A 15,288-nucleotide genomic window follows, 5' to 3' on the forward strand; every position below is an offset into this window, starting at 1 on the left:
TAGGTTGTTTCCAAGTTCTGGCTATTACAAATAATGTTGCTATGAACATAGTTGAGCACTTACAATATGATTGAGCATCCTTTGGGAATATACTCAAAAGTAGTATTGCTGAGTCTTGAGGTAGATTGTTTCCTAATTTTCTGAAAAAAAAAATGTTATACTGATTTCCAAAGTGGTTGTACAAGTTTACATTCCCACCAGCAATGGAGGAGTGTTCCCTTTGTCCTACATCCTTTTCAACATAAGCTGTCATTGGTGTTTTAGATCTTGGCCATTCTGTCAGCTGTTATATGAAATCTCAGAGTTGTTTTGATTTGCATTTCTTTGAGGATTAATGATGTTGAGCGTTTCCTTAGGTGTCTTTCAGCCTTTTGAGATTTGTCTGTTGATAGTTCTCTTTTTAGGTCTGTACCCCATTTTTTATTGCATTATTTGTTCTTTTGATGTCAAGTTTCTTGAGTTCTTTGTAGATTTTGGAGATTAGCCCTCTGTCTAATGTGGGGTTGGTGAAGATCTTTTCGCATTGTGTAGGCTGCCATTTTGTCTTATTGACCATATCCCGTGCTCTTGGGTAGGTAGAATTAACATAGTAAAAATGACAATCTTACCAAAAGCAATCTAATTCAACATAATACCCATCAAAATTTCAGTAAAATACTTCACAGACCTCAACAGAACAATATTCAACTTCATTGAAAATAAAAAAACCCCAGGATAACCAAAGCAATCCTGTACAATAAAGGAATTTCTTGAGGCATCAACATCCCTGAATTCAAATTCCACTATAGAGCTACCATAACGAAAACAGTCTGGTACTGGTCTAAAAATAGACAGGAGGACCAATAGAATCAAATTGAAGACCTGGATATCAATCCTCACACCTACAAACACCCAATTTTTCACAAAGATGCTAAAAGTATAAAATTTAAAAAAAAAAAGCTTATTCAACAAATGGTGCTGGCATAACTGCATATAGCATTTAGAAGAATACAAATAGATCCAAATCTATCCCCATGTACAAAACTCAAGAATAAATGGATTAAAGACACCAACTATTTTCTTATTGGGTTCTATGCCTGTCTACTTCACAGGAGGGATCCATATCTGATACAGTGAACTCTGTAAATAGTCCATGCTTGGAGGAATCAAAGACAATTGTGAGGAAACTATTGCTATTGATTTGATAAGTAGGTACATTTCCATACAATAGTGATCTTAATGTTGGTCAGTGAAACTTCCTTTTGTCATGGTCAGAGGTAATTGAAGAAACATAACTGGTAAAGGTACTGAGTTAAAGACTGTTGTAAGCCCAGTCAAAAATAGGACATCTCTAACACCTACTCTAGGACTAAGAGAACATTGTAGAATAGGAGAAATATGAACACAAGAAGCAGAGGAAGGTGTAAGGAACAGCAGTATGGATATTGGGTTCCTAACATGATATGATGCTATACTCTAGAGTTTTAAATAGCTATGATTCTTGAACAAGATCTCTACAAGACTGAGCCTGCCAACACCTTTTCAAGAATCAAGGAGCTCAGTGTGTCCCACCCTTCCCAAATATTTATTTGCAAATAATGGTTAATGACAGAAGAGACTTTCTTCAGTGAGGTAGACACTGGAAATGTGTACATGCCCCTGAGATTACATTCATGCTTTTGTGAAGCACTCTAATGAAACTCACTGAGTCACAAGACTAACTAACTAAACAGACAAATGTAGAGGGAAGTTGCAATAGAATTGAGAAGAGAAAAAGGATTAGGGGAATGTGAAGAGAAAAAGAGAAGGTAGCAAAAGTATGATTAAAATGTGTTACATACCTGCATGAAAATATAATGCTGCCTATTATTTTACTTATTATGTGTATTAACATATGCTAAGAAAAACATTTCTTAAAGGGAGGCTATGCTACTGAAGTTCTTTCTAATGGAAACCGTAGTACTGGGCTACTGTTTGAACACACACATGGCATTGTGGGTAAAGAGAAACTGGGCTTATTAAAAACACTTCAGTGATGAGGAGGTTAAGGTGATGTCTGTGAGGAGGATGCTTGATGATTTAATTTTAAAATAGTCATCTTCTGTACTGAGATAAAAGGATAATGAAGATTCAACAAGGATGAAGGATTTGAATTCCCAGTAAGGAACTGCAGAACTACTGCAGGCTTATTATCAATATGAGTGAATGTACCAGAACTAGGCGTACAAGCTAGGCACGCATGGTGCTCAAGCAAAGGAACACTTGTTTTTCCAAACTCATTCCATTTTTACTGATTTAAAATTTTTGTTTACTACCTGGATCATAATTTTAACCATGAGCCTCAGAGAACACTTTTTTTGCTTTTATATACAAGGAACTTATGATTTTCAAAGATTGGCTGCATCACTCTGAAGACAAATAACTTTTCTACTATGCATGTTTATTTGGATTAGTAGAAGAGGCAGGTTTCAAAATCCTGAAAGTAAAAAGCTCTTTGGTGACATTTAAATTAGACATCAGCACACAATATTGAATTGTACTGTTTTTTTTTTGTGTGTGAAAAGACAACAATGATCTACTTTTATTGGTGATACATTTTTATATGCATGGAAATCCATACTTTTTCCTTTTCTATTTTCACAGTTTCCTGTGTTCTTCAAGGCTCTTATTTAAAGACTAATGAAATTCAAAGGCAAGAAGAATGCTTACTTAACTAAGGACATGGCTTCTTGTGCCATTTGTGGAGTTTATGGTGAATAAATAAATAAAGAGGACAAGAGCAACGTGAAGGAATTCTTTAGTCAGTAGCACATGATCGGTGTCCAATCTGCTCTGGGGCAGATAACTGGTACTAAAAGATACTCCCTGAAAGGAAGGTGACACATTCAATTAAGCAGGAAATCTTGTTCTTATTTTCCCAAATGCAAGACCTGTAGCCTTAGAAGTCATTAAAAAATATGCTTAGGAATAAAATAATTTTAAGTCCCCTAATTAGTTATCCAATATTAAGTGGTCAGTCCTGAAATCATATAATACAACAACACTAAACCAACTCAGGTAGGTTGTGTTTATATATTTATACATAAATATTTGTAACAATTATTATCAAAACAAAAAAGGCCAAGATATTGAGGTGTAGGGGAGGATAAGAGGAACTGGAGAGAAGAAAGTGAAGTGGAATTACAATCTAATTATATTTTAATTAATTTTTTAATTTTTGAGAAAATAATTAGATTGGTGGTGTGGCTCATGTCTTTAATTTCAGCACTCAGGAGGCAGAGGCAAGGGATCTCTTGAGTTCAATGACAGCCTGGTAGCGAGTTTCAGGATAGCCAGTGCTACACAGAGAAACCCTTTCTACAAAACAGACAAATAAACAAAAGTTACTCTGTCTGCTAGAGGGATGTCAAATGTTCAGGTAACAAATAATTTAAAATTTTAACAATTCACTGTAACAGCTACTTTCTTATAAACTCTTTAAGTATCATTTTTATCAAAAGACATTTAAGTTTAGAAATATTAAACTTTGTTGAAATGTAACAAGTCCATAATGAAAACTCTATTGTCTGGACCAGGACTCATTCAGACTCCCCAAGAGAAATGGGAAGATTCTTAAGTAATAAGGTGTTCATTTGTTGCATTCTATATAAAGTGGATGTGTATTTTTTTGATATATATTTTAAAGAATGGATGTATTGTGACATGAAAGAATTGAGACTGAAAGATATTTTAGTTGTAGTTTGTTTCATTTTTTATTATGATGACTGAAATGAATTGTCTCATGTAAAATTCTAGAGGGTAGCCTCTATGATTTTAAACTAATTTTCATGTGTTCCTCCACAGCCCTGTTGGTTGCAAAGCTGGCACCACAGACTGCATATGTGGTTATATTTTTTTCATCGATATGTCAGATGCATGTTTTCATGATCCTAGTTTCTTAGCATCATCCTCTTGTCCTGAGAATCAAGCATAAAAAAATGGCCAAATTATATAATGAGCATGATCTTTTGGCCAAAATATTTCAACAGGATGTCCAGATCCTTGTGATTTTCCTTCTAAAAATGAATGCTCTCCTTTTCCTGGATGCAAAGGTAGTTGTTGATTGAAACACATGGCAAGGAGCTTAGGCTTCAGTAACTGCCTGCCTGACTTCTAATCACCCAGGATGATTTCAGCTAAGATTTCTATGAGCATAATCCTAGTGAACATTCAGAATTTCTTAACTTTGCCTTGCCAGTTGTCTTCGTGTTACTTAGTCTATTATAAGGAATGAGTGAGTAGGGTTTCATTTAAGTTTAATCATCCAATAAACTGAGACTTACATATTACTGTAGACATACACAATAAACCACAGGCAGTTAGAGATATACCCAAGTAATAGAAGAACACAGTTAATGTCTAGGTTTACTTACCAAAGAATACTTAGGGTAAAATATCTGGGGCAAACTGTAAAGGTAGAAGAATAGCAAACCTGGTGGCACTCAGATAGTGAAACCAATGGAAACACTACTTCATTCAGCAATGGCATCTTCTTCTCTATATTTCACGTAAAATTCAGTTCAGCTTTATCTTCGGGATTCTGCCTTGGTGAAGATAATGCACTGCTGAATTAGCCACTGTCTTTTTCTTGCTATTGCTCTCTGTGGTTATTCTTGGTTGCTGAAGGGAATCTCGAAAGACTGCTTTTCTTTCTGACTCTTCCACTCTTGTTTACACTCTGAACTAGGTGTTAAGATTACTACCTCCATGGGAAAAAACACAGAGGGCCAGGGCACTCGAATCAAAGATTAATAAGAATTCAATAAGAATCACGCCTGAGCATCTGCTCCCATAAGTTGTTGGATAAAGTCTCTCTGGTCTCTGATGACGATTCTGCAATGCTCAGGTCCCAGGACACACTACAAGTGAAAAACACCATAGATAGAAGGTTTTTTGTGGCTCGGTTGGTGTTCCAGTCCCTCCACTTGAGGCTTTGCCTGGTTGCAGAAAATGGCCAACTCAGGCTCTCTGTCCCCTATCACTAGGGGTAATGCCTACTTGTCAGACCTTTATTCTCCTGTTGGGTTGCCTCATCCAGCCTTGATGTGATGGTATGTACCTGGTCATATTTTAGCTTGTTATACCATGTTTGGTTGACATCCCTGGGAGTTTTGCTCTTGTCTGAGGGTAGATGGGGGTTGCTGGATCTGGGGGAAGAGAGGAGGTGGTGGAGAGAGATGGAGAGGGAGGGGAAATTTCGACTGGGATATAATACATGAGAAAAGAATAAAATATAAAATCACAACCTCTGTTTTTACATGTCCCAAGCAACTGAGAGCAACCTAGGAGCTAGGGAGTCTGATATTTTCATAATTCATTAACCTCACCTTTAAAGTAGGTTTCAGAACCTCAATGGGAACTCTACATTGATGTACACTATTCTTTCTCCAAGACTATTTTCTAAATTAGGATCAGTTAAGAAGTGTACACCTAATAAAAACTTTTCTAAATATTCTTCCCTAAAAAGTAACTCATGTGTATTAAAGTGTGTCAGGCCTGCATGAGATAACACCCCTGGATATTATAAGGCAGAGTGATAAATCTGGAAATGAAAGCACCAATAAGCTGTATCCAGCTGCTTTTCCCATTTTACATCAGGTGCCTCCTTTGATGTAGAGATGGCTGGGAATTGGAGAAGTAAATGAAATTTTTTTATCTTCTATATTTCTCCCATTTTTCAATTACAGTATGATATCAAATTTTTGAACGGAAATTGTAACAACCACAGTTGTTCTTTCTCCACCCCAAGTTCAAATGTCCTGGACGTTCCTCAGAGAGTTCAACCGCCCATTCACCTATGCTGTTCCTGAGGAGAAGGCAGGGCAGTGCTGTGAAAACCCTCAGGGAACAGAACTGTGTGTTCTAGCCATATTCTCCTGAACTCCCACTAATGTTCTAGATGGCATCAGTTTCGAATAAGTCTTATCATAAAAATAAATTTCTTTTAAGTTTTAAGCTAAATGAGAATGTTAAATTTTTAAGATTTGATAAGAAAAGATGTTGTAAGTCTGATTAAAACATTACAGAATGTTGAGTGAAGTACTCCATAATGCAGCATGTTACAAAATATGGGTCTGGTTTAGAAAGAATGAATGGTATAAGGCCTCCAGCTCAACAGAACACAACAAGGCAAATTACGACCACTGGAAAACGAAAAAAGAAAGTGAAGATGTTCTAAGATGAGATTGGTAAGATCGTAGCAGTTGCCTTCCCTCCTGTCCTTCACCAGGAAGGATAAGATTTTTCCCAAATACACCAGTTCCCAGGGTGCAATACAGAGATTGGTCACCCAAAAATTACCTCAAGGATGCATGCCTAGCGAAAGTACAATGCAAATTCTGCACTGGTATCTGTCATTTCAATTTTACATCTTTGCCTCTACACTTTCTGGCTTCCCTGCTATCGTAAGGCTACGCATTGTTACATCACGATTATTTTTTCTTTGCCTCTACAACTTTAATTGCATATCTGAGGAATTTTATAATGGATATTATGTGTACAATACTTACTATATAAATTTTGATGCTAAATAGATGCATATCTATGAGGTATTAGCTAAAAGACTTAATAATTTGTTTTACCAATTTAATCTTAAGTTTTTTCTTTTCAAGAAGGGAAATAGGTAAAAGTTGTATTATAAGACTTTTGAAGTGATGAGTGAGATCATTGTAAAAGACTTAGACATTATATGGTGCTTATTTAGTAATATCAGCTATTATCATTGCAACAAATTATCACTAAGATGTCTCAGATCATTTGTGCATCAGAAAAATAAGCAACTTTACATTATTGAACCAATGGGGGTTAACTGAGTATGATAATATTGCCTGGCATGATTCCACTTGTGTGAAAAAAAAAATAACCTCTGTTTTTTCTTGCCTTGGCTTACCCTCCCCTCCCCTCTTTACCCCCTTCTCTCTCCTTCCCTCCCCTCCCTTTCGCTTCCTTTTTCTCTCTTTCTCTCTGCCCACCTTCTTTCCAACATCTGTCTTTCTAACTATCCTCTTCTCCTCCATTTTGTGGCCCTCCTCTCTCTCCTTCCTGTCTCCTGTCCTCACACACTCATACATGTTTAGAATATATCAGAAGGAAATAACCACAAACATTTTCTTCAGAAAGTAGTGAAGTAGCAGCTAGTAGGTACATTTATTTTCTCTTTCACTATCTGTTTCTATCCCTTCCAGTGACTGATCATTATCTATATAATAAAGATAAAAGATAATACCATTTCCTTAAAATTAGGAGTTGGCAGCTCAAGAGCATTTTGTGAAAAGCCTTACTTTCCAGCTGTTGAACAGGCCAAGTGTGCTGGTTTTAAATGAAACTGCATAAGCTTCGCATCTTGATTCATTTGAAAATATCCACTGCCTCTGCTAAAAGGTTCAGACCGTACAAGCTGGATATTAGATAACCACGTCAACTAAATTTCTTTTTTATCAAAACGCTGGATAATCCTTAATTGTTTCAACAAATTTACAGATAATGCAGATTTTATCAATTCCTCTATGTTCTTCAGCCATGGCAGGGCTGTTATCAGTTCTAGCCACAACAGCCTCTTGGTCGGAAGGTTATTCTCCCCATATTTTATCCTCTTACCACTCAGTAATTCAAAGCTGTCATCTGTCCCCAGTATCACCACTCCTGAAATACACGTTCTTTAAGAGCTTGGCTTTATTGATGTGTAGTCATTTACTACTCTGAGGCAGTAAATGACCTGCGCAGAGCACATTTCCTTTACCTCTTTGTTTCCTAGTAAAATAATCAAATGAGACACAGTGATAGTTATGTTGTCTTCTGTATTTTTAAAAATCAAACTGTGGTAACTTTCCTCTTAATATTTTTTTATAGAATATTTTCCCTATGCGTGAATGTTAAACTCCGCCTGTATCACCCCACAAATGAAGCCACTGTCTTGCTTCTGTCATAGGTTATGGGCTTAAGGATTCAGCTTCTAAAACACATTCTATTTTAATGGTGAAAGTCTAATTCAGTGAACTATTTAGATTTGCTAAAATATCAGAAATCAACTTTAAAATATTCACTGGAAGTTCCCTAAGAATAGATAATCTGTACAGACTTAAGAAAGTACACTAGAAGCATGTGTCTGTCACACTAGAAAGTGGCATTTGTTTTGGGGGATTTTTGTTGCTCTTGTTGTTGTTTTATTGAGCTCTACATTTTTCTCTGCTCCCCTCTTTGCCTCTTCCCTCCCTTTCTTTTCTTTTCACCAAAAATAATGACAAATCCACTATGAAATGAGGATTTCTCATGCTCATCAAAGAACATAATGTGTTCATTTATTTAAATGTTAAGGTCTTCACCATCAAGTTCGCAGGAAACGAAAACACCCGTCACCCTGTCACAGGGTCTGTAAGCTCAGACGTCCCTTGCCAGTACTCTGTGTGGCATGAGTTGGCATAAAAAGGTTGTCTGTTGTTCCTTTCTTGTTCCCTTACTAAGCAATTTTGAAAGTACGGAAACACTCTATCTACAGTAATTTTTTAATGGTTAGAATTCTTCAGAGAAAACATTTAGGCCAGAGGATTTTGAGCTGGACTGCCAGCTATCAGCTAGTATATAACTTGCACTGAGTCCAACTCACTCAGTGCATGGACTAGCCAGTGCGGTTATGCATCCCATCGAATAGCTGGCTGCCTGCACAAGAGTCACACAAGAATGGGACCAATGCCTGTGCTCAGGGTTTGGGGGCACTATCATTCACAGAAAAATTGTTAGCTACAAGTGAGTTCTAGGAGACAGAAAGTGACCACTATCACTTGTTTTTCACCAGTGAGTCTACCAAACTCTAATAATTACAGATTGATGCTCATTTATTGGCGCCACTAAAACTCAGAGTCACAAAATAAATAAAACTGGCATGAATCTGGAGAGAGCGACTTGTAGGAAAGCTGAGTGAGGGGTGTTTGTGTATTTATATGTGTTGTTTTTATGTGTGTGTGTTTATGTGTGTGCTTGTGGATGTGTATTTATGTGTGTTGACTGAGGGTTTCTGTCCCACTAGGTCTCACAGCCATTTAACCCCAAAGAAATCACACACAGGTCAGAGGTCTACATTAGTTGTAAACTGATTGGCCCATTAACTTAGGCTTCTTATTAACTAATTCTTATAACTTACATTATCCCATAATTCTTGTCTGAGTTAGCCCCTAGCTTGGCACCTTTTTTGTCGAGGCAATCACATCTTGCTTCCTTTGAGGCTGGGTCACGACTGCAGACTGCATAATCCTCTTCCCAGAATTCTCCTGTTCTCATTGCCCTGCCTCTACTTTCTGCATGCTCGCCCACCTATACTTCCTGCCTGGCGACTGGCCAATCAGCATTTAATTAAAACAAGTATAAGAAACAAATGTTTACAGGGTAAAACCATTGTCCCACAGCATGTGTGTGTGTGTGTGTGTGTGTGTATAGGAAGGAAGTATAATCTAAATGCTATATATATATATGAAATTGTCAAAGCATAAAGTTGGCTAATGATAGGGTTGAAGTCAGGATAATTAAGTTGAGGCTGCCCTCTTCACTAGTTTTATGTGCACTATACATGTTACAGACAGGCACAGTGTCATGCAGCTGACTTGCTCATGTTATACGTAAGTAAAACTGTATGTGCATTTAACAGCACCATCACAGTGACCTCTGCTCATATTTATTTTTAGGCTAATAATGAATAAAAGTAAGGAATTTCTTGTGCCTTTAGTAACTATTCACTAATATCAGTGAAATTTAAAAGATTTATAATAATATAAAAGCCTCCTGAATGGTTGGAACTGTTACCCCAGCCCCTAACCTGGGAGTTGTGGTTGGCCAAGCGTTGACCCCTCCCCAGGGAGGGTCAGGATGACTCCCACAGGCTATTTAGGCTGGAAACCAGAAAAAGGAACACGTGGTTTTGTGTTTACATGGGCTCCTCTTCCCACCATGCTGTCTTGCTCCACTCTAGAGTGCTGCGTTTAATAAACATGGGTATTTTAATTTAGTCTAATCTGGTTTAATTGGACTTCGTTTGTATTGGCAGAGCGGCTTTTCTTAAGATTAAACCAAACAGATGGAGGTCCTACCGAAAAGGGTCTGTTTTTTTTCCCTATGGGCCCAGGGTTGCCTGCTGGAAAATGCCCTTTCCGTGCCCTATGCCAGGCAAGATCAGCGTCACTTGGTGAGTTCCCCTTTTAAACCACATTGCCAGTTGGGTCTTGGGAAGACCCATCGAATTCCAAAATGCCCTTAGACAGTTTTTTACAAAAATTCTTTTAAATTGGGGCTATCTAACCTAAATTAAGAATGATCCAAAAGTCTATGGTTTCTACATGAGGCTCTTGTCACACTTTTGTCTCTGTCTTTGCTTATTTGTGGCCAGCGGTTTGTCCCACCCCCACTTCCATTTCTCCATAGCCAGCAGAGCTCCAACGCCATGCCCGGAGATATGGCTGGCTCCTGTCCTGTTCTGGATTTGGGGATCGAAATCTGACTACCTTTCCATTGGCCGAGGACAGCAGAGGCCATCGCCTGTCTCTTCAGAATGGTGTTTGTCCATCGTTTGTTTCCCTGGCCTCTGCTGCCTATACCAGGATCACTCCTGCCTTCTTCTTACTGTTTGCCACTTGGCAGTCTTTTTACAAAAAAATCCTTTTAAAATGGGACTAACACCTAACTTAAACAAGGATCCAAAAGCCCTCGGTTTCTCCTGTCTGTCTGTCAGAATGATGTGGTCACAGCATGTGTAACTTTGTAAATGTTTCTGCATGCATGTGTGCTCGATTTAAGGTTCTTTGACTTACTAAAATATTCCTTTTAATCTTCTTACATCTACTGGCATTGATAAACTGTAACTAATTAAATAAAATATGTGCCTAAATTTAGCTTATATTCCCAGTTTAAATAACATGTAATGGTACCTAGTTCTCAAGAGCCTTTGCAGATCTGAGGGCATGGCATTTTAACAACAAGAGCTTCTAACACAGACATGAAGCTCCTGCAGCACCTTTAGCTCCTCCAAGAGGACTGAAGACCTTCTGTCTCCAGATCTTGCCTCTGGGTTTGGCAAAAGAACCCACACAGCAAAAGGCAGCCTTTCACCTCTTCAGCCTCCTGGATGCTTCTTCAACTGGTCAATCGATTGTCTCATCCTGCCAAGACAGGTAAATGAAAATCTTCCCCCAACAGGAAAAAAATCTTTGGGCCTCCTCTACTCAGCAGCTAACAGCAAGCACTGCTTCTGAGACTGGTGTCCTCCAAGGACTAAGGAGAGGATTTGGGATGGCCTGAGTAGCTAAAAATACTGTCTCATTTTTGCTCATTTATTCCTCCCAGATCTGTCTAATGGCATTTGACAACTTAAGGTACTGTTAACTTATTACTTCATCCAAGACATTTAATAAAGTTTCCTGCTAAAATACAGACAGGTGTGCCCCCTTCACAGTCTTCATAGTCCAGGACTAACAGGTTTCAGGTGTGTCTCCAGAGGTCCAGTGTTCCCAATTTCAGTCTTCATAGTCCAGGACTAACAGGTTTCAGGTATGTCTTCAGAGGATCAGAGTTCCCAGTTTCCTTTACCTTTTAACCTAAAGCCATAGCCTTTTGCTATAACACCAAGATGTAAATCTGTTCCAGTTCTCTTACAGGTTCCTGGAAAACTTCTACTGCTGTATCAAAATCAGGTCCTGTAAAAAACTAACAGTCTCCAGAGGTTTTGCTAACTTAAGCCAGTTTCAAGAATATTTTACAGGTCACTCTTGCTGCCTGGACCAAGACCAACCTACAAAGAAGCCCCCAGTTGAATGATTGGAAGCATCAGCCCAGCTCCTGGCCTGGGACTTGCATTGGTCCGAACTTCAACTCCCCTTCTGCCAAGTGCTGGCCCTACCCCAGGGAGGGTCAGGACCATCCCCACAGGCTATTTTAGGCTCCTGCTGGAAAAAGGAAGACATCATTTTGGGTTTGCATGGACTCCTCTCCCCACCATACTGATTCTGTCTACCTGAGAGTGCCACATCTATTAAACATGGGCATTTTAATTTGGTCTAATCTGGTTTGATTGTAGTTCTTTGTATTGGCAGAGCAGCTTTTCTTAAGATTAAACCAAATACCTCTCTTTTCTATAGAAAATTATTTTATTCCGTGAGCAATGAACTGAGCTTTAAATATAAGCAAGACTAAAATATTATAGTTTTTTATATGTTAGAAATGCAGGGATTTCTTTTCTTCCCTTGGTATACCAAGATTCTGACCATAAGTCTATCTAGTATTATATCTTTTATAAAGAATTCAAATATCTTCTTTATCTTGGGCAGTTACAGTAAGTACTAGTTCGTTTCTCCTCATAATAGTTTGCAAGAACATGCAAGAGATTTTGAAGTCTTCTAGAGACATTCATTTGACCCCTCAGTCCACAGGCTTCTTAGGCCTCAGTCTCCTTATCTGCGCAGGAATTTTTAGTCTCAATTTCTGAACGTTATCACCTACTGATCTGAACTCTGCCATTCTACCAAATATGGCCAAATACATAAATTTCACATTTTTCTTTTATGTCACTTAAGATTAATTTTTGCCAATACTGCATAACTTGCTTAAGTCCTAGGGCTAAGAAAATGAGCTCTACGAGGAAGACTGAGATCTTGCCTCCTAAGCTTATATTATAGTTTCTCAAAGACAGTAAACAAATGAGTTCCAGGGCTTGCTGTAGTGGTTTGATGCTAATGACCTGGAGGCTGAGGGAGCAGGCCGCATGGATGAGTTAAGTTAGAAGCAGCCTGGTCCTTAAATCAGGAAGTTGTGTGCTCAAGGTAAATGGAGTGATGGAACACAAACAGACTCATGATTATGCTCACTTCTCTTACAAAAAGTAATTTTTAATTTATTGTTACTGTCCTGTCTGTTATTTCCTCGGGACAATTCAGTTAACAAATATCAGTTAGTGGTTGGTGTTAGAGAAACATTAGTTTCCTTATATATTTGAATGATTCTTATTATAAATAGACAATTTCAATTTTCCTTTTGCTTCTAGGCAGGTCATAGCTAAGTTTATTTTTTCACAAAAGTAGCTATTTTCCCCTTTTTCTTTTTTGTATGACATGATCTACCAAGTTACTGTCTCTGCATTCAGACAGACTATACCATTTTAAAACATCCATGCAATTTGCAAGCCTAATATCATCCCAGTGGCTAAAGTCATTAGACGACATTACCTGGTATCTCATAAACAGAATATGACTTGGAGTGTGGGTTCAGAAGCCAACACGACTAAGTGATGAATCCCCTTTTGCTATTTATAATTCCTGTTACAACTTTAGTTGTGTAGAAAACAATCCTGGCTCTAATCAGTAAAGAGTTGAATGATAACATCTAGGAGAAAAGTATTTCTTAAAAACAAGCTCCTCCCTGCTCTGTCTCAAGAGGAACTGCTCACATGCCTTCCTTGAAGAAAATTTAAATAAGCTGGTGTCGAAGCAAACTCACTTATATAAAACAGCTACTGGTATAGAATATGGCTGTGGAGTGGACTATCCAGTATAAGCGGTCTTGTTTTCACAGAAAGATTCATGCAAGGTTTCTAGCAACACAAAGCAAACGTGTCTTGACTTTTCTTCCTCTGGATGGATTTTTAAAGATACTTTTCATTTGAGGTCTTTCTATGAAATAAAAATAAAATAGGTTTTCTTTTAAGATGGCGCTGTTTTATGTTTGTCTATTAACTCACAAGATATGGAGGTGATAGCTAAAATTTAAACTGGTTTCTCTCTCTCTCTCTCTCTCTCTCTCTCTCTCTCTCTCTCTCTCTCTCTCTCTCTCTTGCTCTTTGTCATAGTTGTTCATTAGTGGTCAGCTTCTGCTGGATACCCACTTCTTATCTTCTGCCCAGATCACTAAGCTCCTGTGTTCACACTACTAGGCATGAGGACTTGAGCAGCACATACATTTCTTCTCCCTTTCACTAAATGGCAATCTTAACAGGGCTATTTTATAGAATTGGTGGTAATTGCATGAATATTCTAAATAAAACTATCCTCAACAAGCAATAGCAACCTTATGGTTTTATGGATGAAAATTCATGGAAAAATGTCACATCTGCTTGACCACAAGCTGATGAGAGCAGCAAGGATTGTGAGGAGGTTGGAATGTTTGAGGTCCAGGACTAATTACAAATTATCTCAAGCTGCCTTGATTCCTTAAAAGTCATTTATTAGCCACCACTGCGTGTGATGTAAAATTTTTGTGATTATTATAAATAAACATTATGAAATACACAAATAAACCACTATCTTCCACCAGGAAGAAGCTAAGATTGCTGCCAGAGAGTATCTGAGACCTATAGCCAAGATTTCCTTGATTTACTATAACTTGCTTGTTTGAGGTTTCCACTAACATATTAGTAAAGTGTCTTGATTTATTGTTTTCTTTGTTTTATTACTGTAGATATTGTACATGGAGCCAAAAATGACTTAAATTTGTGTTTCCAGCTATTCTCACTTGTATTTGGCTCCAGAATAAACTATCTCCTATCCCTATTGACTTGAGAAATGTGATTTTTTTAACATAACAGCTGTTTTTCTTTAATTAAAAAAATCTTACTTCAGTTTAAACTATTGATAATTTAAATGCTGTTTTTTAGACAACTGCAAGTACTTTAGAAACAAAAAACACAAGTATTTTGATATTGAAAGGTATTAACACAAAACTATACAATGAATTCTACCCACCATACTATATACACCTAGGAACATAAAAAGCCATATGGTTTGAGATCACAGAGATACGTAGGAGGTATCTGGTTCATAAAACTCAAAATCTACTTTTAGTAAAAGACATTAAAATGGGGAGATACTCTAATGGAACTAAAATTAGATCGTATTTATAGGTAGAAGTACAGTCAACCTAGTGAATTAATCACAGAATATACTAATGTATTGAGAGATAAAACTATTATGATCATACCCATGATAGCTGATTTTTTTTTTGTGTCAACTTGTTACTCTTAGAAACTTAATAATCACTATTTTGGGTGCTTCTTGCTTTTTAAAAATGAGATTAAAATATGAATAAGTGGTCTATGAGGAAAACAGATTTACTTCCAGAATAAAAATGGAACTTGTGCCATCAGTTGGAGGCCTTAATAGAACAAAGACTGAGGTCTAGGGATCAAGATGGAATTCTGGCAGAAGATGAGCTTTGGACTTCAACAGCAGTATGCATCCTTCTGACTGTGCAGTGGTGCAGTGATATTTCATTTGTATTTTAATAAATAAAGCTTGCCTGAGG

This window comes from Chionomys nivalis, chromosome 15 (genome assembly GCF_950005125.1).
Source record: "Chionomys nivalis chromosome 15, mChiNiv1.1, whole genome shotgun sequence".
NCBI classification, from domain to species: Eukaryota; Metazoa; Chordata; class Mammalia; order Rodentia; family Cricetidae; genus Chionomys; species Chionomys nivalis.